The sequence below is a fragment of the Mauremys reevesii genome, linkage group 2 (assembly GCF_016161935.1).
Source record: "Mauremys reevesii isolate NIE-2019 linkage group 2, ASM1616193v1, whole genome shotgun sequence".
Classification (NCBI taxonomy): Eukaryota; Metazoa; Chordata; order Testudines; family Geoemydidae; genus Mauremys; species Mauremys reevesii.
In genome coordinates, this window is record NC_052624.1 from 110,707,800 (window position 1) to 110,733,903 (window position 26,104).

Genomic DNA, 26,104 nt, shown 5'->3' on the forward strand with positions numbered 1-26,104 from the left:
GATAAAGAGGTTGAACAAAACTGGCCCCAGGACTGACCCAGGGGCACTCCGCTTGATACCAGCTGCCAACTAGACCATGAGCCATTGATCACTACCTGTTGAGCCCAACAATCTAGCCAGCTTTCTATCCACCTTATAGTCCATTCATCCAATCCATACTTTCTTAACTTGCTGGCAAGAATACTGTGGGAGACTGTATCAAAAGCTTTGCTAAAGTCAAGATATATCACATCCACCACTTTCCCCATATCCACAGAGCCAGTTATCTCATCATAGAGGGCAATTAGGTTGGTCAGGCATGACTTTCCCTTGGTGAATCCATGTTGACTGTTCCTGATCACCTTCCTCTCCTCCAAAATGGATTTCTTGAGGACCTGCTCCATAATTTTGCCAGGGACTGAAGTGAGGCTGACCGGTCTGCAGTTTCCCAGGTTCCCTTTTAAAATATGGGCACTATATTTGCCTTTTTCCAATCATTCGGGACCTCCCTCAATCGCCATGAATTTTCAAAGATAATGGGCAGTGGCTCTGGAATCACATCAGCCAACTCCCTCAGCACTCTTGGATGCATTAGATCTGGACCCATGGACTTGTGCACGTCCAGTTTTTCTAAATAGTCCTTAACCTGTTCTTTCACCACTGAGGGCTGTTCATCTCCTCCACATACTGTAGTGCCCAGTGCAGCAGTCTGGGAGCTGACCCTGTCTGTGAAGACTGAAGCAAAAAAGAATTGAGTATTTCAGCTTTTTCCACATCATCTGTCACTATGTTGCCTTCCCCATTCAGTAAAGGTCCCACACTTTCCCTGATCTTCTTGTTGCTAACATACCTGTAGTAACCCTTCTTGTTACCCTTCACTTCCCTTGCTAGCTGCAACTCCAATTGTGCCTGTGCCTTCCTGATTACACCCATGCATGCTCTAGCAATATTTGTATACTCCTCCCTAGTCATCTGTCCAAATTTTCACTTCTTGTAAGCTTCCTTTTTGAGTTTAAGCTCACCCAAGATTTCACTGTTAAGCCAAGCTGGTCGCCTGCCATATTTACTATTCTTTCTGCACTTTGGCATGGTTTGTTCCTGCGCCATCAGTAAGGCTTCTTTCAAATACAGCCAGCTCTCCTGGACTCCTTTCCTCCTCATATTAGCTTCCCAGGGGATCCGGCCCATCAGTTCCCTAAAGGAGTTTAAGTCTGCTTTTCTGAAGTTCAGGATCCATATTTTGTTGTTCTCCTTTCTTCCTTTTCTGAGGATCCTGAACTCAACCATCTCATGGTCACTGCTGCCTAGGTTGCCACTCACTTCCCCTACCAATTCTTCCCTGTTTGTAAGCAGCAGGTGAAGAGGAGCACAGCCCCATGTCAGTTGCTCCAGCACTTGTACCAGAAAGTTGCCCTCAACATTCTCCAAAAACTTCCTGGATTGTCTGTGCATTGATCTCCCACGAATCACAAGGATGTCATGCAAAAAATACCTGCCTCACACCATGGCATTGACAGCTGTCTTAGATGGACTCAAGAGTGTGTTTACTTGCCAAGAATCAATACACAACTCTGCTCCTTGATCCCACTGTCTGATAACCACCAGCAGAAAGAGACTGTTACCACATGAGCTGCCCACCCAACTCTGGGAGTAGACATTCACCTTCAAGGAAAAGCAGTATTTGATTACAGTGGACTGCTATTCAAATTTCTCAGAGGTCAAAACCCTGCCTGATTCAGGAAGCAAGTCAGTGATTGCCAAAGTGAAGGCCCCTTTACAAGATACGGCATTCTGGAGACTTTATTCACTGAAACCAGACCCCAATTTGCCTCAGAAGAATTCAAGGAATCTGCACACAAATGAGTGTTTGGCCACCACACCACCTTCCCAGTATACCCACAGAATAATAGTAACTTGGAATCAGCTGTGACAACAGCTAAGAAACTGTCACACAAGACTGTTTCTTCTGGTTCAGACGCCTTATCAGCATTTTTGGCATACAGGAATGCCCTGTCACAGGAGCGCCAAAAACAGTCCAGCAGAGGCACTGATGGGATGAAGGATCAAAACCCTGCTACGAATGAGGGGAGACCTGTTGCAGCCAGAAAGATGAACACACCGCCAAGAGGCGATGGCTAACAATCAGAATACAAGGACCTACTGGCACTGGACACAGGCTCTTCTCCGAGTATCCAGCCCTAAGAGAGGCAGCAGAAGGAGCAAACTAAAGGGGTTGTGAAGGATGCAATGGCACCCAGGTCATACGAAGTGAATACACACGAGAAGTAAGTGATCCAAAGGAACAGGAGGCATTTATGAGCCAGCAGACAACACCCAGAGAGAGAGCCTACAGAGATCATCACAGAACAGAGAGACAGAGGTGACAGAGACACAATTAGGTCACTCCCAGTGTGATTACCTGTTGAGGAGACCAAACTATCTCAAAGACTATGTAACCAGGTGAGTCTATGGTAAAGATGAGACTCCAAGTTGGCTACAAGCTAACAACCTCTGGCAAAGGGATATGGGGTGGGAGTCTGGGCATCAATTATTTGTTTTTAATTCTTATATTAAAATGTTTGTAAAATAGGGACAATACATCATGGTCACTGGAATTGGAGACAAAGGTCAATGTTCCCTGAAGGAACTGTTATTGAGGGGAAACGAGGAATGTGAGGAGTTGGGCTGCAAGCAACTGACGGACAGAGCAGTCCATGGGGTTTAATAAAGCTCCACTTGTTCAGCTTAACCTGTATTTAGCACCACTTTTTGCAAATGAAACAGACACCAGGGGGTCATACAATTTAACTACGTGAGTTTCTAATCTGATATAGTCATATTGTTATAAAAAGTGTGTAGACATGCTCTAAATCAGGATTGTATAATTCTACTCTACTGTTAAGCCTTAGAATAAGGCAGTTTTCCCTTTATGTTATGGATTGAGGTTAAGGGTCAGAATTACCCCGTAAGAATTTTGCAAGTACTACATGAAAACGTTTTGAACTTAAGAAAACAATACAACAGCCAAATAGGTAGTTGGCCTTTCAGATGCCAGGGTCATAGGCAAAGGTGAGGACTTGGAATACTATGTTCAAAAAAATTGCCATAGGATCTTTATCTTACACTTCGGTAACAAAGACAGGGAGACTTTCACTATATCTGATTTATAGAGCACAATGGCATATTACTCAGAAATAAATGACAGGTCCTCAAAATCAGATCACAATCTAAAATGATTTAAAATTAGAAATTCTAAATATTACTTCCAGCTACTTTAGTAAATTTCCAAGTGTAGAGAAGCCCTTAAAATTGAAGTGCCCAGACAACTTTAACCATAGCCAAGACCATATGCATAATGAGATTATGATTTTGCAAACTGCCACATTGTGTTTTAAATATTGTACACTTGTGCTCCAGAACTTCACTTACAGTTTAAAAAATAGGTCACAATCCTTTTATGTTTGCAGACAACTTACAAAAGGTGAAATCACTGTAACTGAATGCCTAGGTCTGCAGGCTTCTTTAGTAATGACATCTGCAGTCTCTGCAGCTTTGTCTTTCAGATCCTTCACAACACTGTCCAACTGAGCCTCGTGCTTCAAGAAAAAAGGGCGGATAATTCGGTGGTAGAGAAGCTCTGCTCCATTGGAAGGGCTTGGAGCCATGCACCACAGGAGAAAGCCACACTTCAGCATGTAGTAGAAAGGGAACCAGGACAGAAAGATATCCGAGAAGAATTCTGCTATGCTGAAGATGCCATACACAACCCAGTAGGTCAGCAGGCAGCTTAAAAAGATAAAGGTATTAGCTGCCCCATTTATCTCAATGGGGTGTTGAGTGATGCCCAAAGAGGGTAATTTAAGTGAACGCATTGCTAACTATTTAACTGCTTCTTATTTTAATGGAAACATCAAGCTAATATATTTCGTCACACAGATGTATGATGGTGTCAGATATTGGAACAGAGTGTGCAGGCAGTTAATTGCTGTCAAGATTTATTGGGATTCAAACCTCTTCCCATCAACATATTTAAAGTCACCTCTGCCTTTCCCAAAAAGTAGAGGAAAAGACAATACACATCTCCTTTTTAGTACTCAAAAAACAATCACTTCCTGTCTACTAAAAAAAAATGCTATTCTTTCACACACTCTTGGAATCCTATCTGTTCCTAACTCCCAAACTTCAAGCTACCTGAAATGCAGCAGTTTGAAGGAATGTGTTTACAATTCGAGAATGTGCAAAGAAAATTTGGGTACAATGGATGATACTTTGAACTAACATCCAAATACACAAACATAGAATATGGAAGTGAGACTAGTGTATTGACTACAGGTGCACAGCTGCATTGTTCTGGGATTTCTACCACAGAATTTTGGAATAATGTACCACATTAGATAGCAGGCCTTCACTAGAGTGGTCCCTCAGGTTCTCTCTTTAAGTATGTGCACTTTTTTGACAACTACTTCATAAAGAGCGACCATGTTGGTTCATTCACCCAAATCTACAGACACAACAAAAATATTTTATGGCTAACTACAGAGCTATAAAATATTTCTTCAACCATGACTACAAGCTGAATTCCCTAAAAAGTGTAGCCTCTTCATTAAAAAAACTACTGTTAATATAATACATGTGTAATCCACAGCTACTTCCTCAGGTATAAGAAATGAATGGCTCAAAATGCAAAGCAAAACATTTGAAAGTCAGATTTTCCTCCATTATAACTGGGATCTTCAATGAGTTTCAAATAATTTTCAGACCCAAAGTATTTTAATGCATCTGTTTTCCATTCAGATGGTCTACATGCTCATGGTAAAGTATGTGTCTGAATTACTACACTGTGTCCTTCAATTAGGCAAAAACAGAACTAGTAAAGGAAACAGTCCATACTGGTGGGCAAGACTTGTAATATCTACCAACTACAGCATTACAAAAATGAACAGACTTTGTAGAATTCCTCAGAAAACAGGAATTCAAACAAGAAACATTAAATTGCTAGTGGCTTTTTCACACGTTATACAAAACACAAACTTTAATACTTGTTTCCAAAAATGTGTTTCAGAAAAAAAAATACACAAGTTTTTAGTTGTATATTTTAAAGATATAAAAGTAAAATAGGATCTTCTTGTAGAAGCATGGTATAGGGCAGGCCTGCACAACATGCGGCCCACAGGCAAGCAGCGGGGTGAGGCTGCTGGGTTCGCCCCGTGCCGAGGGGGGGCAGGGCCCACCTCACAGCTCTGTGCGCGCCACGCTCCAAATGCCCTAACAGCCAAAACCGCACATGTCTCCGTCTCCCGCTCCCCCTGCCTGGCGTACAACGGGTGCGTCACTTCCGGGGCCCGCTGAGGCGGGAAGTGCTAGGCACAAGGCAGAGCCGGTAAGTGCCGAGCGAGGAGAGGAGCGCCCGGCTTGGGCTCAAGCCACAGCTCGGGGGGGGAGAGGGGGGAGGGGAAATGTTTCTGCAGGGCCAGGCAACGCTGGGGGGGCATGTTTCGGTGGGGCCGGGGGCTTTCGGCCTTCAGCTGTTTTCTTTGGAGTAATATGACCCTCGGTCACTTTACGAGTTGTGCAGGCCTGGTATAGGGTCATGGCTCATATGAAAAGATATCTAGATTAGCATGATGCATGAGTAAGGCTACGATTCATTCATGGAGGTTGCAGAATCCGTGACTTCCAGGGACTTCCATGACTTCAGCCCGTGGCGGACAGGAGCTCCAGGGTACTCCTGCAGGGGGGGGGAGAGAGGTAACCCAGAGCTTCCTGCCGCTGCGGGGGGTACCCCAGAGCTCCCGGCCGCCATGGGGGGAAGGGGGCACCCAGAGCTCCGAGCCCCACAAGTGGTGGGGGCCCCCGGAGTGCCAAGTGGGCCCCAGCAGCTGCCAACCTTCTGGGGCTGGTGTGGAGACCCCGCCACAGAGCTCCTCATTTTGTCATGAATATGTTTAGGATAAGTCACAGACAGGTCATGGGCTTCTGTGAATTTTTCTTTATTGCTCATGACCTGTCTGACTTTTACTAAAAATACCCGTGACAAAATCTTAGACTTATGCGTGAGACTGGCTTAAGTAAGGCATGACCGACTTACAAAATGAAATTAACTCAAGGTTTCTTTGAAAGGCCAGAAGTGAAGCTAGTGACACTATGCCTTTTAGCAGAAACCTAAAGAAGACACAGCCAAAGAGAACACAAACGTAGAGTACATAATAGGATATGAACTGGAAAATAAGTTATATCCTTTTTTCTTAAGAATATCCAGTGATGAACGGGGATGAGAAGTTACCACAAACCTTGAATTAAATTCCAAATGAACAAGGGTGCAGCAGCAGTAGTCTAGTGATTTGAGAATATGGCAGCAAAAGGAAATCTGGAAGTACCAAAGAGAGGGAGCAAAGCTGTTAACAGATTTGCCCGTTACTTTGGGGTATGCTCATTTATTCGGGTTAATCTTTTGGGGGGGGGGGGGTTGTTCTGTAATTCTATCAATGTACCGCTTGAGTCACTTATGTTTTCATATGGAGCTCTACTTCTCCCTTCTGCAAGTCCCCTCCCAATGGAGCTACCCTGCAGGACCTAGGCTGTTTCTCCAACTCCCGAATCGGATGAACACACCCACACACACATTAACAGAGCAAGTCTGAGCAGACCAGGTCAATCATCACTGTCAAGCTGACCCTTATGTGTCTTTGGACAAACTGAGCTGGATGAAGCAGCACTTTCAAGCTGTTACCCTTATATGTCCCAGATTCAGCACATCCCTGTCCCCACTCTCACATCAGAATTGTACTGGCAGTGACTTGATAAGCAAACCCCACAGTATTTTGGGTGCTGCAGGGATCTTTAGCTTAGGTAAAAGAAGCGTTGCTGTAGAGTGAATGGGGGAAGCTACAAACACAAAAAAGTTCAGCAAGAGAGAGAGAAGCAACCAACTTAACCATAAAAGTTATGTATTGTATAATAGTGATAACTACACAAGGAGGGCTAAACCAACATAATATACATTACTAAAGGTTAATACCTAAGGTAGAAAGGAAAATAGAGAAAGAACAAAAAGGGGATCTCACCGCTCCCTGAAGCTTGAACTGGTCGGAGTTCCCAGGTGATGGTGGTAGTTCAGGGTCCTGAGGGCGGGAGACTGGCAGAGTCCCCAGCACAATCAGACAGGAGAATACGGAGTCTCAGTGGAACCGATGTATAGTTTGGATCTAAGCATCAGAACACTGACCGGAGGGTGAGTAGGGATTTTTGTAGAGAAAATGCAATGGTTCAAGGGAGAACACTAGATTTGTTTATGGGTAAACTGATGACTCAAGAGTTTTCTTTAGGCTAGACAATAGGAGCTGATCATTCTTGGCTATGGGTTGTGTTTTCTTCCAGGGAGCTCACAATGCAACTAGGCTGCTTCAGTATTTTGGATATCAATCAAGGATTCATTACTAGAATTGGTCTGATAATTGCTGAGCTGGGTGTGTGCAGGCGTAGGTTCATTAGCATCTGGAGCAGAGAGTCCCATGATGCAGCACTTCCCTGCTTTTTCTGGTCCCAGAGTTCAGTTTGGTTCTCTGTTCTCCATTCCGTATGCAAATTGAGATGTCTCCCTGTCCCATCTTTCATGCAGATGAGGCTAGGGGAGTTGTCTCTGTTCTTCATTCTGTATGCTAATGGAGATGTCTTAATCTTGTTACCCTTGTCAGGAGGGGTCTAGGTGTGTCTCCCAGCATCCTTCACTGCTCTCTGCAAGTTTTTTACCCTGATGGGTTTTGGTTTAAGCAGAGGCTGGGGGGGGCCGGCGGTGTCTTTCATGAGTCAGGCTTGATACTGCACCCTGGTTCCCCAAGAACACAGAGCTGACTGGTATCAAAGTACAAGTTTTTGAAGATTTCAGATAAACTTAATGACCTGGACTCCACTGACAACAAAGGAATTCCACTAACATTTTAGACCCATGAATGAACAACCAAGTTAGGTGATAAACATTTAGAGTTTCTCTCTACAAGGATTAAAAAGGTGTCTAAGAACACATTCGCTAATATGTGCTAACTAAAGCCATGTTATACTAGGAAAAAAGTATGTTTACAACAAGATAGCTAACATGTTAAAACCCTTGTGTAGACAGGGCAAATTGAAGTTTTAGGATCACTCTAGGTGTTCCCCCCAATCAACTACAAAGTAGGACTACAACTTGCCCTATCTACAGTACGATTTTAGAGCGTTAGCTCTCTAGTATAAACATGGACTAACACACTCTAGCGTGTAGAAAAGGTTTGCTGTACTTTGGCATTTGCTAGCTAATCTTCAACTTGATCGAAGTACAACTTGTGTGATCTACAAAAACTATTATTTAGCATTATTTAGAACTTTAGCTAACATATTTTAAAAAGTTATCCTATTCAAAATAAACCATCAGAGCTAGCATGTCCTGTAACATTGATACAGCCACACTAATCAAAGGGCCTGCAAACACTTACATATGCTTAACTTTAAGTAAATGTGAAAGACTTTGCCTAGAAGTACAACTTTTGCATCTAACTATGGCTTTGGCTACACTTGCATTTCAAAGCGCTGCCGCGGCAGCGCTTTGAAGCGCTAAGTGTAGTCAAAGCGCCAGCGCTGGGAGAAAACTCTCCCAGCGCTGTCCGTACTCCAGCTCCCTGTGGGGAATAACGGACAGCGCTGGGAGCCGCGCTCCCAGCGCTGGGGCTTTGACTACACTGGCGCTTTGTAGCGCCGCAATTTGCAGCGCTGCAGAGGGTGTGTTTTCACACTATAATGCTATAATTAAAGCAGTATAATCTTCCCCTAGTGTGTACACAAATATATCTGTATTAAACCAGTCTCTTGTGGGAACAGAAATAAGTTAAACTAGTATAAATAAGTCCACTCTAGCATGTTTACCTGTGTAACTATTAAAAAAATAATCATACTCCTTAAATGAAACAGTTATATCAGTACAAAACTGTGTGTAGACCCAGCCTAGGTGTTTGCAGAATGAGGGCCACAGACTGGAGTTCATCAATATTGAAGAATAAGACATTGACATCAGCAATTGTAGCTAAAACAATGCAAGGATCATTAAAGTACACAGAAACAGTAGTACAGGTCAGAGCTCATCTTCCAGCAATTACTGACCAACTTCAACATCATGACTAAGAGAAAGCTAGAGTCACTAAATAACTAGGATTATCTAGAAGCATTAGAAACAAAACAGCAGCATGTACTAAGCTTTTTGGATTGCATGCATGTAGACTAAACTCTTAAGGAAGCTGCATAATTGTTTAAGAGAACTTAAGTTATCAAGCTATCATCACAGAAAGGCTAATGGTACATAGCTTATTAGGATTAGCAGCTGTGGCTGGGAAGTTTAGTACCTCTTTTCCTCTTGACTTCCACAAGTGTGTGTGTGATTAAAGCTTGGGAGATTACTATGTTAGCAGGATGCGCTTTGGCTGCTTTAGTACATTGAGTAGATGCACATAATCCATTATGTAACATAATGGATTATGTGTATTATTTCATTATTATGTAACATAATAATGAAATAATACTTCAGTCTGTTTCTTTGTTCATATAATTGCTGTCTTCCCTAAAACTTTTTTTTTTTTTAGTCTTTATTAAGTAAAACAGAGCTGGGCTTGAAAGGAAAAGCAACTCTCCACTCTCAGTAGGAGAAAATAAAGAAACTAGCGGAAGTGTTAAAGTTAGAGTCGGACGGGAAAAAAAAATTGATGGAACCATTTCCCATAAGAGAATGCTATTCCAGAGACAAAATGTTTCATGAAATTGTGACATATAACTCAAATATTCAATACCATCATTTAAATCCTCTTTCATTAATATAATTTATTGTGGAATAACTTTCCAATTTGCAATTTCAACATAGGATAGTTGTGAAAAACATCAAGACCAGAGTTACTTGAATCTTTGTTAGTGACAACACAGACTGCTAAAGTAAAAAGCCATGGGGGATAACAGAAATATCATAATCAGAATTGCAGAATGGAGTGCAACATTTATAACATAGACTGTTTCAATGAATGTGTTGAAAAGATAAAATAACTTGTTTCAAGTACTATGAGCTAGATCCACAAAAGGTCTTAGAAACAGCAATGCTGAGCATTACAACATCTAACTTTTAGGGGCCCTGCTGCCAAGTGAAATCTTTAGCCTTGAGTTAGTCACCCAGCCTCCCTATACCATCCACAGGGAAAGTTATGCACTTGAGGATGGGATTCACAGAGGACAACATCCTGAACGGGGTGCAGCCTAAACTAGACAACAGGAAATGCTGAGGAGTGGAATCTAAGCCACACTCCTCAAAGGCAGTTAGGCACCTAGCTCTGGGCCAGAGCCCAGAGTTAAGTAGTCTGGAGTGATTATCTCCACTCCAGATTCATAGCCATGAATCCATTCCTGGAATTAGACACCTAAGCCACATCAGCTCTTTCTCATAAACATACATACACAGAGAGAGAGAGAGAGCACGAGCAAAACCTCCACTCTATTACAGTCAATAACCTGGTGGTCAAGGCATTTACATGGGATGTGGTAAACATGGGCTCAAGTCCCTGCTCCAAAAAGGGCAGACTGGGGATTTGCAAACAGGTATCCCACATTGTAGACAAGGATCCTAACCACTGAGCTATTGGCTATGTATGCACATATGCACACACACACACCCACTTCGAAAAATTCCCAATCTGCTCACACTCAGCTGTCCCGGACTGGGCCTGATCCAGTCAACATGTGCTGAAAATGCCTCCCAGATCAGATCCCACAGGCAAAACAGACTGAGGTACACCTAATTTGAGAGTCCCAGTAGGGCTGCTGAGCAGCTCAACACCACCAGGATTTAGGTGGTTTTGTGCATTCTCACCGGCAGAAATTTAGACACCACAAGGAACCTCCAAGGTTAAGCAGCAGCTGAGTGGCAGTTTTAAGGATCTCAGAGTATGCCTAAATATTGGACTTAGGCATGGCTAAGTCCCTTTGTGGGTTCGAGCCCTGTGTGCCTTACACTGTAAAAACTATGACTTGTAAGATAGCTTATTCTTAATTGTGCAATGGGATACTAGATGGGGAGGGCTCTGACTTACTACAGAGAATTCTTTCCCAGGTGTCTGGCTGGTGAGTCTTGCCCACATGCTCAGGGTCTAACTGATCACCATATTTGGGACTGAGAAAGAATTTTCCCCAAGGTCAGATTGGCAGAAATCCTAGGGTTTTTTAAACCTTCCTCTGCAGTATGGGGCACAGGTCACTTGCAGGTTTAAACTAGTGTAAATGGTGGATTCTCTGAAACTTAAAGTCTGTAAACCATGATTTGAGGAATTCAGTAACTCAGCCAGAGGTTAGGGGTCTATTACAGGAGTAGATGGGTAAGGTTCTGTGGCCTGCAATGTGCAAGAGGTCAGACTAGATGAGCATGATGGTCCCTTCTGACCTTAAAGTCTGTGAATCATTGATTATACAAATTAAGTCAAACACTCGACTGATTCACAATAATACAAAACCAAAACAAAACAGAATATATATTTCTTCAAGATCCATGAGCTAGCAAATAATTTAAAAAATTCTCTTCTCTCAATCATCTACTGTAGTGCACTCTTTCCAATATAAGAATTGTGCACAGTTGTCTCTGATGCAAAACTATTCTCATAAAATTCAGTGGATATAGGGGAACACTTCCACACAGGACTCAAGGAAAAAAGGGCTACAAGCTCTGCACAAAATTCTTAATACAGACACTTGTGTATTCCTATCTTTAAAAAGATACAAACAAATAGTCGTAACTGTCTATTTAGGATAGACAGTCGTAACTGTCTATTTAGGATCAGAGTCTCCTTTTTTATTTTTTATCTGATAGTCAAAATTTGTAGCTACTACACTTTTGATCTTATCAGCAAACAAATAAGGAAATATAAACACTGATAACCATATTGTTGTTTAGTCTACTTAACACAATTCTTTGGCTTTAATTACTTTTGTATACATTAAAATTCTTGAGCTGGTGAAAGATTATTGTTACTGAACTTCATAGAAAAACTGCACAGGAACATATTGAAAAACTGTTTCTGTATCACTGAAGTAAGCCAAATTTAAAAAACAGGAATCTTAAATAAGTTTTGCTCTCAACATATTAGAGTAGGTGAGGGAAAACACAGATTTGATGTGTAAAAGTAATCAGTTTCCACAAAGTATCCATATTATAATCATTGTTCTGACTTTGTTTATTAAATTTTCCAAGTAAGAAGTGTTACTGGCCTGTCTCTATGTTAGAGGGACTGATCACTTAAAAATTTACTGTGGATACAGTTTACCAATTGTCCAGAGAAGTGATTGTTAAACTACAAAGTTTACTTTGGTCACTTCAGTCTAATTGCTAAAGCAGTCTTTTCACATTGATAAAGTTTTCTGAAACAAGAAAGATATACTACAGGAATTCAGTTAGTATTAGAATAACATTCAGCGTTCTTTCCAATTAGAAGTGTGAATTAACTGCCCCAATTATAAAACATGTAAAAACAGGGGATAAATGATAGACACCTTATAAATGTTTATCATTACAAAACCTCTAGCAAGTAGTTTGGTGTTTAAGAATCTGCATAAGTAAGGATCAGATATGTCACTAGTATTAAGTGTTTCACGAAACAAAAAAAATATTTCCTCAATAATCTTATCAACACAAGACAGTTCTTCAAATAACTTAATTGGAAAAATACTTTGAAGATGTACAGTGCTATATATGTAATAATTATTCCTACAATTTGGCACATGTTCCTTTTCCAATATATTTAAAATAAGAAATGTGGTTCTAAATGGATGTGTTAAACATGATTTGTCTTCTCCTAGTCAATATTTTTCCCCACAATAAGACAGTGCCTGACAAAGTCAGTGTCACCAAGATTGCATTATTCGCATTTCATTAGCAGTTATTCAGAATCCACTAGTTACAATGGGATCTCATCTTTCTTTTCTCACTCCTGTTTGTCAGCTGTTTCCGTGGAAACACCCAAGTATTAAGACAATTATTTGTTGTTCTTCTTTACAAAAGTTTAAGACTTTTTTTAAAAACAACCAAATAATGATCCTCCTAAATGTGAATGAGTATAGAAAAATTGAACACAGTTACTGAAAAAATAAGTTTCAAGAAAATGATACAAAAGTTCTGCTATAACAGCACTTACACTTATAACTGAAAGCCTCAAATGTATTACTACAAGTAAGTAATGTTTCAAATGCTCAAATTAGCAGTATCTGTATTTAATGCTATCAATGTGTCAACTAGTTTTTAATTCTATTAGGTATTACAGTAGTGCCTGCAATGTACTAGGTGCAGTACAAGCATACAGGGAAAAACAACCCATGCTCCAAAAAGTTTATATTCTAAAGAGACAAATGAAGCTAAGAATGGAGGCAAGAAAGACAACATACAAGTACTGTGTCTCTTTATAAAGCATACCGTTTACTTTCAACTGCCCTGCCTCCTCCACATTAGATGGCTAAATTGTTGGAGACATCACAGCAAAGGTGAGGTCATAAGGAGGTTCAACTGATGAGTGGAAATTTCACACTTTAAAATATATTAGATTTTACTTTGTTTACAGCTTAGTTGTGGCACCATAAACTTGTTTTCACAATGTATATATAGTAGAAGTCAACACAAGATGTGCAGAAAAAGAACTACTGAGGAAAACTGTCACCCTTTGAGGTGGTTTATATCATGTATGAAACAGCAAACTAGGAAATATTTAGCAATATGGCAACTAACATTAGATTGCAATTTTTTTTTTAAAGTTCAAGTTCATTTACCTTTACTACTCCAGGGAGAAATAAAGATAACCAACTGAAAACCCCAGTTAAAACAAAGTTGTTTTAACAACAATGCTATAGACAAACTATTATTCAAGGTGTTTTGTGACTGACTTGGAGAGAAGAGGCCAGGGTGAAGAAAATGAAAGGAATCAGAGTAGCCCTATAACAAAAAAAATCCTGTTCTGTAAGTTACACTGCAATGAACATCTGTCAACTTTTCTTTGCCATGTGAACTTCATGGGATATTTACAAAGTTTGCAAGAGTTTCCAAGACATTTATAGCCCGTTTAAATGCAGCTGGAAACAAACTCAGAGAAGTGACTTCATAAGCGAAAGATCATCCTAGCAGCGCTTGGCCAGCCTCCCCAGCGCTGCCATTCAGCGCACCTAACCTACTCGGGGAAACACGGTGTGGCACAGACTGGAGCTAGGAACAGCTGCTTGGAGCCTGGAAAGCACCATCCTCGAAGGACACTAGCTATGAACCCAGCGGTGCCCGGCCTCGGGCTGGAAGATGCTGATCTGCATCTGCTTCCCCTGCCCTCCCCCCAAAATCCTCGGACCCCCATCCGCCCCCCCAACCTCGGGACCCCGCCCGCTGCACGGGACTGCGGCCAAGGAGACCGACCTGGGGCCGGGTAACCCCCAGGCGGCTCCCTACCGCCCGCCCGCCCACCGCAAACTTTCGCCCCGGCCCCAGCGTAGCGCAGCGGGCGGCTCCCCGGGCGGCGCCCCCGCCCCCGCGCGGTACCTGCCGCACCATGGGGCAGCGCCGCCCCGCTGCTCCCGGCCCGGGGCTCCTCTCTCGCGCCGAGCAGGTGCCGGGCTCCCCGCGCGCCACCAGGAAGAAGCTGCGCCGGACCTCGCACCACCGACCCGCTCCCAGCGCCGCCGCCGCCTCCCCGCTGGGCTCGCCCGGCAGCCCCGCTGCGCCCGCAACCGCCCCCTAGCGGCGCCCGCGAGCCCCGGCCGCGCTCGGCAACCCTCGGCCGCCGCCGGAGGGGGGCGGGGCGCGGGCCGAGTGACCTCACGGGGCGGGGCGCGCCACACACGCCCCCCCCCCCCCCCACACCCCCCCGACGCGCCTGCGCAGCGGAGCCGCCCCGCTCCCGCTGCCTGGGAGAGGCGGGTGGCAGGGACCCACCCTGAGCCCCCTTGAGAGCGGGGTGCTCGGTGCTGGACAAAGCCGGGGGAGGGGCGGCCCCTGCCCCCAAGGGGTTTTGAGCTTCTCTGCACTTGCAAGCTGGGGTATGACTCGTCCTTTGCAGGTGACCCTGCCGCCCGTACACCACCAGGTCCCGGGCTGCATTGAGTGTCTCCGCCTGCAAAGTGTGTCCTTCAGAGCGGACTAGGGGAGGGGTAGTAGTGCAGGGTCCCCTCGCACAGCTAGTGCTGGCAGGCTGCTGCAGTGTAGAGTCACACCTCAGCTTAGGGTTGCCAACTGTCTAATCACACAAACCCAAGCATCCTTGCCCCGCTCTGCTCACTCCATCCCCCTTCCCTCCCTGGTGCTGTTCTCTGTCTCCCACCCTCACTCACTTTCACTGGGCGGGGAGAGGGGGTTCAGGCGCAAGCTCTAAGAAGGGGCTCAGGGTTGGGGTAGGCTTAGCAACTTCCTACTCACACAAAACCAAACATCTTTGCCCCACCCCTCCTTTTAAACCCCCCATCGCTCAACCTCACTTGCTCATTTTCGCCAGGCTGGCTCCAGGGTGCAGGCTCTGGGGTGGGGCCAGAGATGAGGGAATTGGTGTGCAAGAGGGTGCTCTGAGCTTGGACTGAGGGGTTCGGAGGGGGATCAGGGGGGTCTGGGGCAGGAGGTTGGGGCACGAGAGCTTAGGGGTGGGGAACCTCTTTTCTGGCACAGGCCATTGACCCACATAAAAAAAAAATCAATCATGCGCCATTCACTCACCTGTCCGGGGGGTACTCAGAGGCTCAGGGCTTCCCCCTGCGGTGGGGCAAGCTGGCGCTTGTGGCTCCAGCCCCTCGAGGGGGTGAAGCAGAGGCTCAGGGCTTTCCCCACTTGTGGCTCCAGCCCCCCCGGTGGGGAGCAGAGGCTCAGGGCTTCCCCCCACAGCCGGGACAAGCTGACACAGCGGATCCAGCCCCACTGGGGGATGCTGCGGGCTGGATTAAATTAACTGGATCTGGCCCGCGGGCCCTAGGTTCCCCCCACACCCTACACCTAGGACACGGAGTGGGGGACATGCCAGCTGCTTCCCAAGAGCCAGGAGGAGCACAGCGCTGCCAACCAGACAGTCAATGGCCCAGTCAGCAGTGCTGACCAGAGCCACCAGGATCCCGTTTTGACTGGGTGTTCCGGACAAAAACCGGACATCTGGTCACCTTAGGCTGGGGAAGGGGTTTGGGGTGTGGGCAGGGATGTGGGCTCTGGGAGGGGGCTCAGGCCTGGGTCAGCGGACTGGGGTGCTGGAGGGGGTAAGGGCTGTGGGCTCGGGGAGGGGGCTCAGGGCTGGGTCAGTGGACTGGGGTGCAGGAGGGGGTAAGGGCTGTGGGCTCTGGGACAGAGTTTACATGCTGGAGGGGGCTCAGGGCTGGGGTAGGGAGTTGTAGTGTGGAAGGGGGTAAGGGGTGCGAGCTCTGGCCGGCCGAGCGGCACTTACCTCAGGCAGCTCCCGGTTGGTGGCGCAGCAGTGCTAAGGCCCTGGCCTCGCACCACACCCGGAAGCGCCTGGCACATCCCTGTGGCCCCTGGAGGGGTTCCAGGGCCTCCGCACTCTGCCCCTTCCTGAAGGTGCCACCCCCACCTGCAGAAGCTGCCCCCGCAGCTCCCATTTGCCACAGTTTCCAGCCCATGGGAGCCGCAGTGTCGGCACTCGGGACGGGGGCAATGCGCAGAGGCCCCTGGCCCCTCCTCTAGGGCACCAGGGACCTGCCAGCCACTTCTGGGAGCAGCGCGGGACCAGGGCAGGTAGGTAGCCTGCCTTAGCCCTGCTGCACCGTCGGACTTTTAGCAGCCTAAAATCTCTCTGGGAGATAGAGCCCAATTCTGGGAGACTCCTGGTGAAACTGGGAGGGTTGGCAACCCTACCTTAGCTTGGCATGAACTAAGCAGTCCTATAGACTCTCTCAGGGCCCAATTTCACAAAGTATTCAACTGCATGCTTAAATCTGGGACATTCTTTGACTGATTGGTCTTGCAGTCCCTTGCATGAAATCTGTCTTGCTTATGGATGTATCATGTATTCACATCTGGGTGCTCAAAGTTTAGGATCTATCAAATCTGTGAACTACCTGACTTGCTATACAGGTCAGAAACCTGAGCCATCTTACAGACTCAGATTTTAAGGCCAGACAGGATCACTGTGATCATCTAGAGTGATCACCTGTGCATTGGAGGCCATAGAACCTCACCCACCCACTCCTGTAAGAGATCCAGAATCTTTTTGTTATTGAAGTCCTTAAATCTTGATTTAAAGACTTCAACTTCCAGAGAATCCACAGTTTACTCTAGTTCAAATCAGCAAGTGACCTATGCCCCATGCTGCAGAGAAAGGTAAAATACCCTAGGGTCTCTGCCAATCTGACCTTGGAGAAAATTCCTTTCTTACTCCAAATGTGATGATCAGTTATACCCTGAGTGCATGGGTCAGACCCACCAGCCAGACACCTGGCAAAGAATTCTTTGTAGTAACTCAGAGGCCTCCCGCTCTATCATCCCAGTATGGCAGTTCCTATCAAACTGCAGCAGTACTATTGGACAATTCTTTCATTAGAAGGCATGTTGGTCTACCTGGAAGGATTATAACTAGGTGCAAATTTCTTCCATCTGCAAAACTTAACATCTGAAGTACAGAGCTTTCAGCCTGATCAATTGAATATTAAGATCACACAATCCATTTTTCTCAGCTGAACAAGCTGTTGAAAGACCAAGGCTGGAGCTGTAGATTTTACAAAAACTAAAAAGCTTGTAGTATGTGCTGCCACTTAAGCCTATTCAAGTCTATCCTTCGGAATTGTATTCCCAAAGACCTCAGCTATAGAGAAGAACAGAGGATCATATTGATTTAGAATTAGGAGGGGAAGAGTGAAAGTAAATAGTTATGATTCAAGTATTAGGCCTACTGTAGAAGTGTATCAACAGTGCTAGTGGGCTTTCGACTATAGTGCAGCAGGTGACTCCCCCAAATATGATTCTGTATCTGCTAACCAGCCAAACACCTAGGTATGAAATACATAGTTGTATGGATGCTGTTGTTGATTCTCCTACATACCATATGACACTTGTTTCAGTTATGGCAAGATTGAATCTAACAGTGAAACACTAACCAATGAGATCTACTTGGTTGGTTGTAATTTTGTAATAATTATTTCAAAATTGTAGATTATATATAAATATACAAAAACTATGTTAAAAATATCAAGGTTTCAAAGTCAAGCACTCTGAAGTTAGAAAATGCCATAATTAAGATATCTATGCAACCTTAATTTGGCCACTTTTGTATATATGTAGATGTACTGTATTATGACAGTTTTTACGTGATCATATATTAGTCTTTCCTTGCCTCATTCAGTGCATAGGATGGACAGTTCATACAGCATGAGTAGCTATTCAATATTTCCTTTTATCCACATCATTCAGTGTATGGCCCCATGTCTTATTTTCCACATGCAATCCTAAACTTGCACTGATAACATCATTTTTAATTTCTTTGTGGGCTTTTTTACAGCATTCATCACTAGTTTCCATTTTGCAGATGGAAGGATTATAACTAGGTGCAAATGCTTCATAACAGTAATTTACCTTCATAACACTCCTGAGAAGTAAGATGGGTATTATTTTCCCCATCTTACAGACAAGGAACTGAGGCACAGAGAGATTAAGGCCAAAACTGTCAAAAGTATCCACTAATTTTGAGTGCCCAGTTTATGATGCCTAGCACTTGGATTTTTCTGAGAACATCAATTATATAGCACTTTATATGTTCAAAGCACAGCTCCCATTTAGTTCAGTTGTAGCTTTAAGTGTTCAGCACTTCTGCAAATCAGGCCTCTGGATCTCAAGTTAGGCATCCCAAAAATGAGGAACACCATTAGTGACCATCAGAAAAGTCTGGTTTGCGTGACTTGCCATCACACAGGAAATTCTGTGGTAGAAGGAGGGATCCAATTCTCCTGTGCAGCTTTCAACTCCCTTAACCATGAGAACATCTTTTCTATGCCTGCATTCCCCTGCCTGATTCATCACACGCCTTTCAGTTTCCATAGCAAATGAGGCTGGGGTCCTACAAATAAGAGTTTCCTTTGTATCATATCTCAGCTTCATTTCCAGAGCTTAGTCTGCCCTGTGCACTGAATGAGGCAAGGTCCTATGGAAAAAATATGTGATCATGTAATTATGTAATTAAAGACTGTCTCATAATGCAGATACACAATGGGGGTGAATTAGAGTTGCACAGGCAATCTTATTTCTGGCATTTCCTAACTTTTGGGTGTTTGATTTTACAATCCTAACAAAAGTTATTTTAAGTTATTTCCTAGGCATTTTAAAAAAGCCAGTAACCCAGATATATCATTCCGCAGGACCATACTGACCACCACATGGTTCATCAGCAGGGTTGGAACCTTTAGATCCACAGCAGTAGCTTCCACCATTTGAGCTAATGGTGTAACCAGTAGGAGTAGCAGGCTGTTATTCTCTCTGTGGACCAGCACTAAAGTGGGATGAGACACACACTTTGACAAAGGGTTTCACAGCTATTTGCTGACAGCAGGGGAATACTAGGTCTCAGGAATCCTGGGTTCTATTGCAGATTCTGCAGGGGAGTGTGTTCTAGGGGTTGTAAACCCTTCTGCCTACTTCCTCCACTAACTGTGCACCTTGTTGCCCCATCCACTGGCATGTCTTCCTCTGTTCCCTTCAGCCCCTCTCCTACCAGCTCTTACTCTACTCACAAGCGTGTACCCTTTCCCCTGTACGCTTTTCTCCTTTTCCTAGCCTGTCCAGTTCCCCTTTTTCCCATCCCCCCACCATTTTGTCACCCATCCTGCTGCTGTTCTCCCAGCTCCTCTACCACCACCACCACCACCACCATTATTACTACTCCCACACCCCCAGGCTGTATCCTCCCATTCCCGCTGTGTTCTTCATTTTGTGGCATTTGAGTCAGATTGCTTCCTTCGTCAGCTTCATGCTGCCTGGGCAGTAGTGGGTGGAGGCTGAGATCACTGCTCTCAGAGGGGGTGAAACATGCTGTATGGAGACAGAATGTTCTGAGGCTTTTACTGCCCAACTCCAACAAACCTCTCCCGCGGATGTAGATTTTCAGAGGCTTACAATGTAGTTAAATTTGTGTGGATTTTCACAGGGACAGCAAAAGGCACCTCCCTGATGCCAGAGTGAGCCCCCTGCAATATTTCAAATCCTTGTTCAAAACCATGGAAGTGCTAGAGCTTCTCCACACAATGATTGTAAGAGTTTGTTAACATGGGCAAAACAACATATTTCCCCCAACCCCATTCTCAAAAATGGTAGAACTAGGCTTGCTGAAACCTTCCAAGATATTGCCCCTGAGGCAGAAAGCCAGCAGGGGAATTTTTGTCCCAGATGGTTAAAGACTGGCACAGTTATAAGCAACTGAAGACAGAGTCTTATAATGGAAATTTTTTGGCAACCTTAATTAGGGACATCACTTCTACTATCACATCACTTAACTAGCACTTCTGCCTGTAATAGATATGCGTGTTTATGAACACACATGCTCCAAAACGTCTGTTAGTCTATAAGGTGCCACAAGACTCTTTGCTGCTTTTACAGATCCAGACTAACACGGCTACCCCTCTGATACTTGACACAGAGTAATGTTTATTGCCGTTCTAGAGATATTAACATTCCAGTGACAGTCCTTATTTTAAGTTTATTAAATATTTCTGAAACTTGCAATATGGCTCAAACTAGAATAAACAGTGGAATTTTTAAAATAATGTAAGTGGCTTAGAAACACAAATTCCCATTGAGTTTGTGCTTTGATGTCACTTAGGCTAGTTTTCAAAAGTGCCTATATGTTAAGTGTGCCATATGAAGATACAGGTAATTATACATATGTACACACCCATGAAAGATGTCATCCTTATAATTAAGCACTCATTCACCCAAATAGAAGAGATGGGGGATGGGGAGACTTTAGTGATATATCTACAATATTGTATGCAGTTCTAAACAGAGAAAGTTCTATGAACTGTAAAGCTGACTTCAAATAGAAGTAGTGGAAGCTTCATTATTTCAGCCATTTAACCCTAGGCAGGACAAATTAGTTCAGAATATATTGTTTGGAACAGTTGTATGTAGGCATAGAAATGGGATGAAATCAACTAGGTAATGTTCTATCATTAATTTGATTATCTGATTACTATCACATGTATGGCTAGGAGAATGAATATGTATTTGCATGAAGAAAAGCATTTTAGACAAAAAAACCCACATCTCTCAATTTCCCCTTTGGTTCTTTCTTCATTTGCTCCAATCTGAAAGCTGCTCTTTGATTTACTACTATCTCAAGTGTTATATTAAAGTGGTAGAAAACCTTGCTTAAGTTCACAGATACATTTTTATTGTATATACCTCTAGTACTGTTCCCATATTTCAAGATATAATAAAATTTCTTCTAAAAGAAACAAAAAAATATATAATTTGAAACATGTTCCTATCACTTTTTCTTTGTCTGACATTGCTATCATGTGCCCTACATTTGGCTTTTAATATGTTAAGAGATACGATCACATCTCCATAGATCAAATTTGAATGGATCTTATTGAAATGAATCCATTCTATGCTATATTTTCGTAAGAATAAAACAGTGCTATGTGAATTCTCTATTAAGTACATTTTATCTTATAATTACCACTCCCCAAAGTGCAACAAAGGGCTCGTTATATGTTATAGAGTATTTGAATTTAGAGAGGAAGCACTAAAGAATGATATTTTAATTGATCCATTTCATTTGCCTGTCTTTTGGTGAGGCTTAAGAGGTACAGAGTGAGGCCTTTAGGGAGTGTGGGGCACTTTTCTTGTCCATCTGATTGATTGATTTGCATGATGTGGATGGGGTGCAATGTTGGCTTGGCTATCTATTTTAATTTGTATTAGTTCTGTAGGTTTTAAAGTTATATATAAGAATATAAAGCTTTAGAACAGACACTTTGTCGAGATCCTCAATGATATTTAGCCAGCTAACTCCCATTAAAATGTAAGTTAGGCCTTTTGTTGTGTGTGTGCATAGGGTTGCCAGTTTTGGTTGGACATATTCCTGGAGTTTTCATATCATGACAATCTTTAATTAAAGATTAATCTTTAATTCCTGGAGTCTCCAGGACAATCTTGGAAGATTGGTAACCGTATGTGGGCCTTTATGTTACAAAAAATTAAGTAAAATACTAAGACACTATTGAAAACCAATATATTGAACTCAATTCAGAACATAATACACTTTGTAACATTGCACTATTACAGCAAAGGATTGTTTTCCCTTAGCTGGGCCTTCTATTCACATTTGTATACATTATGTGGAACAAAAACCTTTAAACATAGAGAACAGTGTCACTTTCTCAGCCCCATAACGAATATCGGTCTGAAAACCTGACACTTAATACATTGTAGTGAAGGGACTTGATATTTTCCTTATGAAAAAATGTAAAATATATTTTACCATTTGGACTCCACTTTCAATATACGTCAAATCCAACCCTGCTATCAACAGGGCACAGTGTTGTTTGTGCTTTATTGATTTGCGGTCAAAGGAAAGACTGTCATTCACTCTAATAGGAGTTGGATCAGGCCTGACATTTCTTTCTATACTTGAAATTTATTGTAATCCATCTTTTCTTTTTAATTTATGTTTGTTTATTAGTTGTGTCAGAATCAGTGCCATGAGTTCTTAATCTGTGACCATTCTTTCTACATTGTTTGTGTTGCATTGTCACAGTTTATAGAAACAAAGACCCCCTTCCAACAGATGGTATAATACTAATCAATAACATTAATATTTCCATGTTATCTGGCACCCTACATACAGGAGAATAAACAGCACCTACAAGAGGATCTGCTATAGCCCTACTTTCTGAAAGCAGCCAAAACACCACAATGTAAGAGTGGTTAACTCTTTCAACAGATAAAAAATTAAACCACTTCAGGAGACTACTAATAGAGCAGCTTCCATCTGTAGGTCACAATTAATGTAAAGAATTGAACCTGAGCTATGTTTCTGTTATGTGGCTGTTCCTGGAATATACAGACACTGCAGCATTTTCTCATTTACAGCACAGGTCAGCCCTAGTGGCATGCAGGGTTATAAAGTACCCATAGGGAAGGAGAATAAATAATTAGGTCTGGAGTCTGGGGATCAGAAAGGCAGCAACTGGACTACACTAATTGATTTTCAGATTGATATTTTAAAATATATACTGATGCTGTTCTCTTTTGGGGGAGGAAAGAATCAGAAGAAGGTTCTGACTGTGTGCCGCTACATTTGTAATAACTACAAGTTCTCTTAGATCCAGACAATGGTCATACTTAAGTAGTAAGGCACACTGCGAGAGCCTTTATTTATATGGCTTAAAACAACACAGATTTTCTAATGAAGTTATGAACATCTGGTCCTTGTACTCCACTGACATACACTAAATGCTAATCTCACTTATAGTGAGTCTCAAGAAAAGTTGTTTTAAAAGTACTGAAGAACTTCTGCCATTTTAAACATTTGAATTATACAGACAAAGAAAAATATGTTAAAGAACATTAAGGTTGCCAAGGTGGGCCCTCAAAAATTGGGAAATGCCAGAATTAATGGGAAATGGGAAAAAATGGGAAATGCCCATGTGACCTCGAATCATCCCTATTGGCAGCTATGTGTTTGATACAGTCTTTAATTACATGATCTCATACTATTTTTCCCCAACAGGAACCTCTATCATGATTTTTGCTTGAAGGGGATTCCAGACCCCAAGGCAGATGGGACTGATGGGGATGTTGCTTTCTTAGATCTGCTACTTTAAGATTTTGGGGCCAAGTTTAATGCTCATTACCCTCCATACCTTTTCAGAGGAGGTGAGGATGTGACCCTTAGATATATATTGTACCACACAAGGATATCTAGAATGTTTTCTACCTGAAACCCACTGGGTGCAAAACAAATTCCACCTATTCATCTCCATTGACTGGGGTTGCAAGTGTAAATGCAGAATTGGCCCATTTGGCTCCATTTCATTAAGAACGTGTTACAAAGCAGGCACCTGCAACTTTTCTGAAATTCAAGGACACGGGCTACTTCAATGAATATTTATAGTCATACCTCTGTTATGGCAGCAGTTTTAATGCTTCAACCACAACTCATAGTGTAAACATGTAAAAGGAGAACTCCCTTTCTCTTCTTTCCTCTTGCCATATTTGTTAAGCTAATTATTTGATTTTAACAAGGTGAAATAGTATTCTCTACAGCTATGCATCCATATAAGTCCTTGCTTCTGCTTTTCATGGTTAAATTAGAGAAAACATGATTAAGAGAATGGTCTTATTAAAATTCTTAACCATAAATGAAAAGGAATATTAATTAATTATTAGCAGCCAGGTAACTGTGAATTATGCCATTATATTTCCATTAAGGGAGTTCTAGTGATTTTATAAACCATGAGAATGAAGCCTGAATGGTTTATGTAGTCACAAGAAACTCTGGGTAGTTGTATATTAATGTCTTTTTTTTAAATTTAATGGGCTACATTTGCCCTTGGTTGTGCAAAGAAGTTACCCTTTAGAAAGTGAGAACGCTCATGTCTCACTTTAAAAAAATTCCTCAGGTGTTACTGAATGGAGCTGTGACAATTTATACCAGCTGAACATCTGCCCCTTAGCATGTCGATATGGCAGAATTGCTTCCTTTGCTCATCTCATAAGATTAACTGCATAGAGTTTAAGGCCAGAAGGGACCATTAGATCATCTAGTCCGACCTCTGGTATATCGCAGACCATCAAATTTCACCCAAATACTCCTATATTGAATCCAATGACTTTAGTTAGACTAAAACTTTTCATTTCTCAGGAGATTAAACTGTTGCGTGTTGCGGGCAGAGAACAGGAGCGACAGAGTTGTCACTAAAGCATGAGGGCCCTGCAATGGCAGGGAACTGAGGTGAGATATACCCAAATGATCCTAGCATGCAATCCATGGCTCATGCAGCAGAGGAAGGCATCCCTACCCTTCACCCCCAAGGTTCCTGCCAATCTGACCTGGGGAAAAATTCCTTTTTGACACCAAATTTGGCAGTCAGTTTGACCCTGAGTATATGAGCAAGACACAACAACTAGGTATCTAAGAAATGTTTCCCTGTACCACCTCAGAGCACTGATCTATCCCAGCCAGTGTCTTGCCTCCAGCTGTGGCCAATCTTCGATGCTTCTGAGGAAGATGAAAAACAACTTCAGAATTCATCTGGGAAAAAACAATCCTTTTTGACCCCTCTCCACCACCGATGTCTCCCAGCCCCAGACGCACCCCCGGTCCCCAGTGCCACTCTCCTTGACTAACCAGTAACAATCTCCTCCCTCCAAATCCCACTCACAGTATCTCTCGCCTCACAGCTCCAGTTTCACCAGACTGCTTGATCCAATCTACTTCTATTCCACCCTGCATTCAAATCAGACAGCTTCCTCCGCCACACTGCCTGGGTCCCAGTGGTGGGCGGGTCACTGAGAGTCCAGGAGAGAGAAGCTCCATGCTGCCAGTTCCAGTGCCCTGCCCTACCCTGATCCAAATCAGTCATTGCAAGGAAAATCCAGCTTCTAGCCCTGTAGCCTTGGGCTGGAGCATGCTCAGTCACTCTGTGGGGATAGGGCACACACAGTTTTGTCAGCAGTAGGAGCTGTGAGAGGCTCAAGCATACTTAGTAAGAATAGAATCTTCAGAGATTTTAGTTAAGTCAAGTCTCTGTTGGGCATGTGCAAAACTGATCCGGTTTGGGCAGATTTTCACAGGGATGGCAAGAGGCATATCCCTGACTGATTTCAAGGCCCTACTCCAAAGCATGGGGATGCTACAGCATTTCAAAGAAAAGTTCTCACACATTTTTTTAACATGGGCAAAAAAATATATATCTTTTTTTCCCTAGCCCTGTTCTTGTAAATGACTGAACTGTTTTGGATGAAATTTTCCAGAAAAGTTCTGCCTGAGACAGATACCCAGCATGGAAAATTTCAGACTAAATACTTAAAGTTTGATAAAGTTAGAAGCACCTGAAAAACAGAATTTTATAATGGCTAGTGTTGGGCAACCTTAATAATAAGGCGGTACTACCAGCCCCA

The 26,104-nt window shown here is 43.2% G+C and overlaps 1 protein-coding gene across 6 annotated transcripts in view; it reads right to left on the reverse strand.

Annotated features, from left to right (window-relative positions):
* The window catches only part of PTPN3 (protein tyrosine phosphatase non-receptor type 3), a 326,586-nt gene that overhangs the window by 250,347 nt on the left and 50,135 nt on the right, over positions 1-26,104 (reverse strand). The window contains exon 1 of one of the 6 annotated variants that reach the window (XM_039524866.1): positions 14,543-14,684. The exons of 4 other annotated variants lie outside the window; for them this stretch is intronic. The gene's annotated coding sequence lies outside the window, so the exon portion shown is untranslated. Of the gene's footprint in view, positions 1-14,542; positions 14,685-26,104 lie in introns of those variants that run through there. One more of the 6 variants, XM_039524867.1, reaches the window with a different exon arrangement.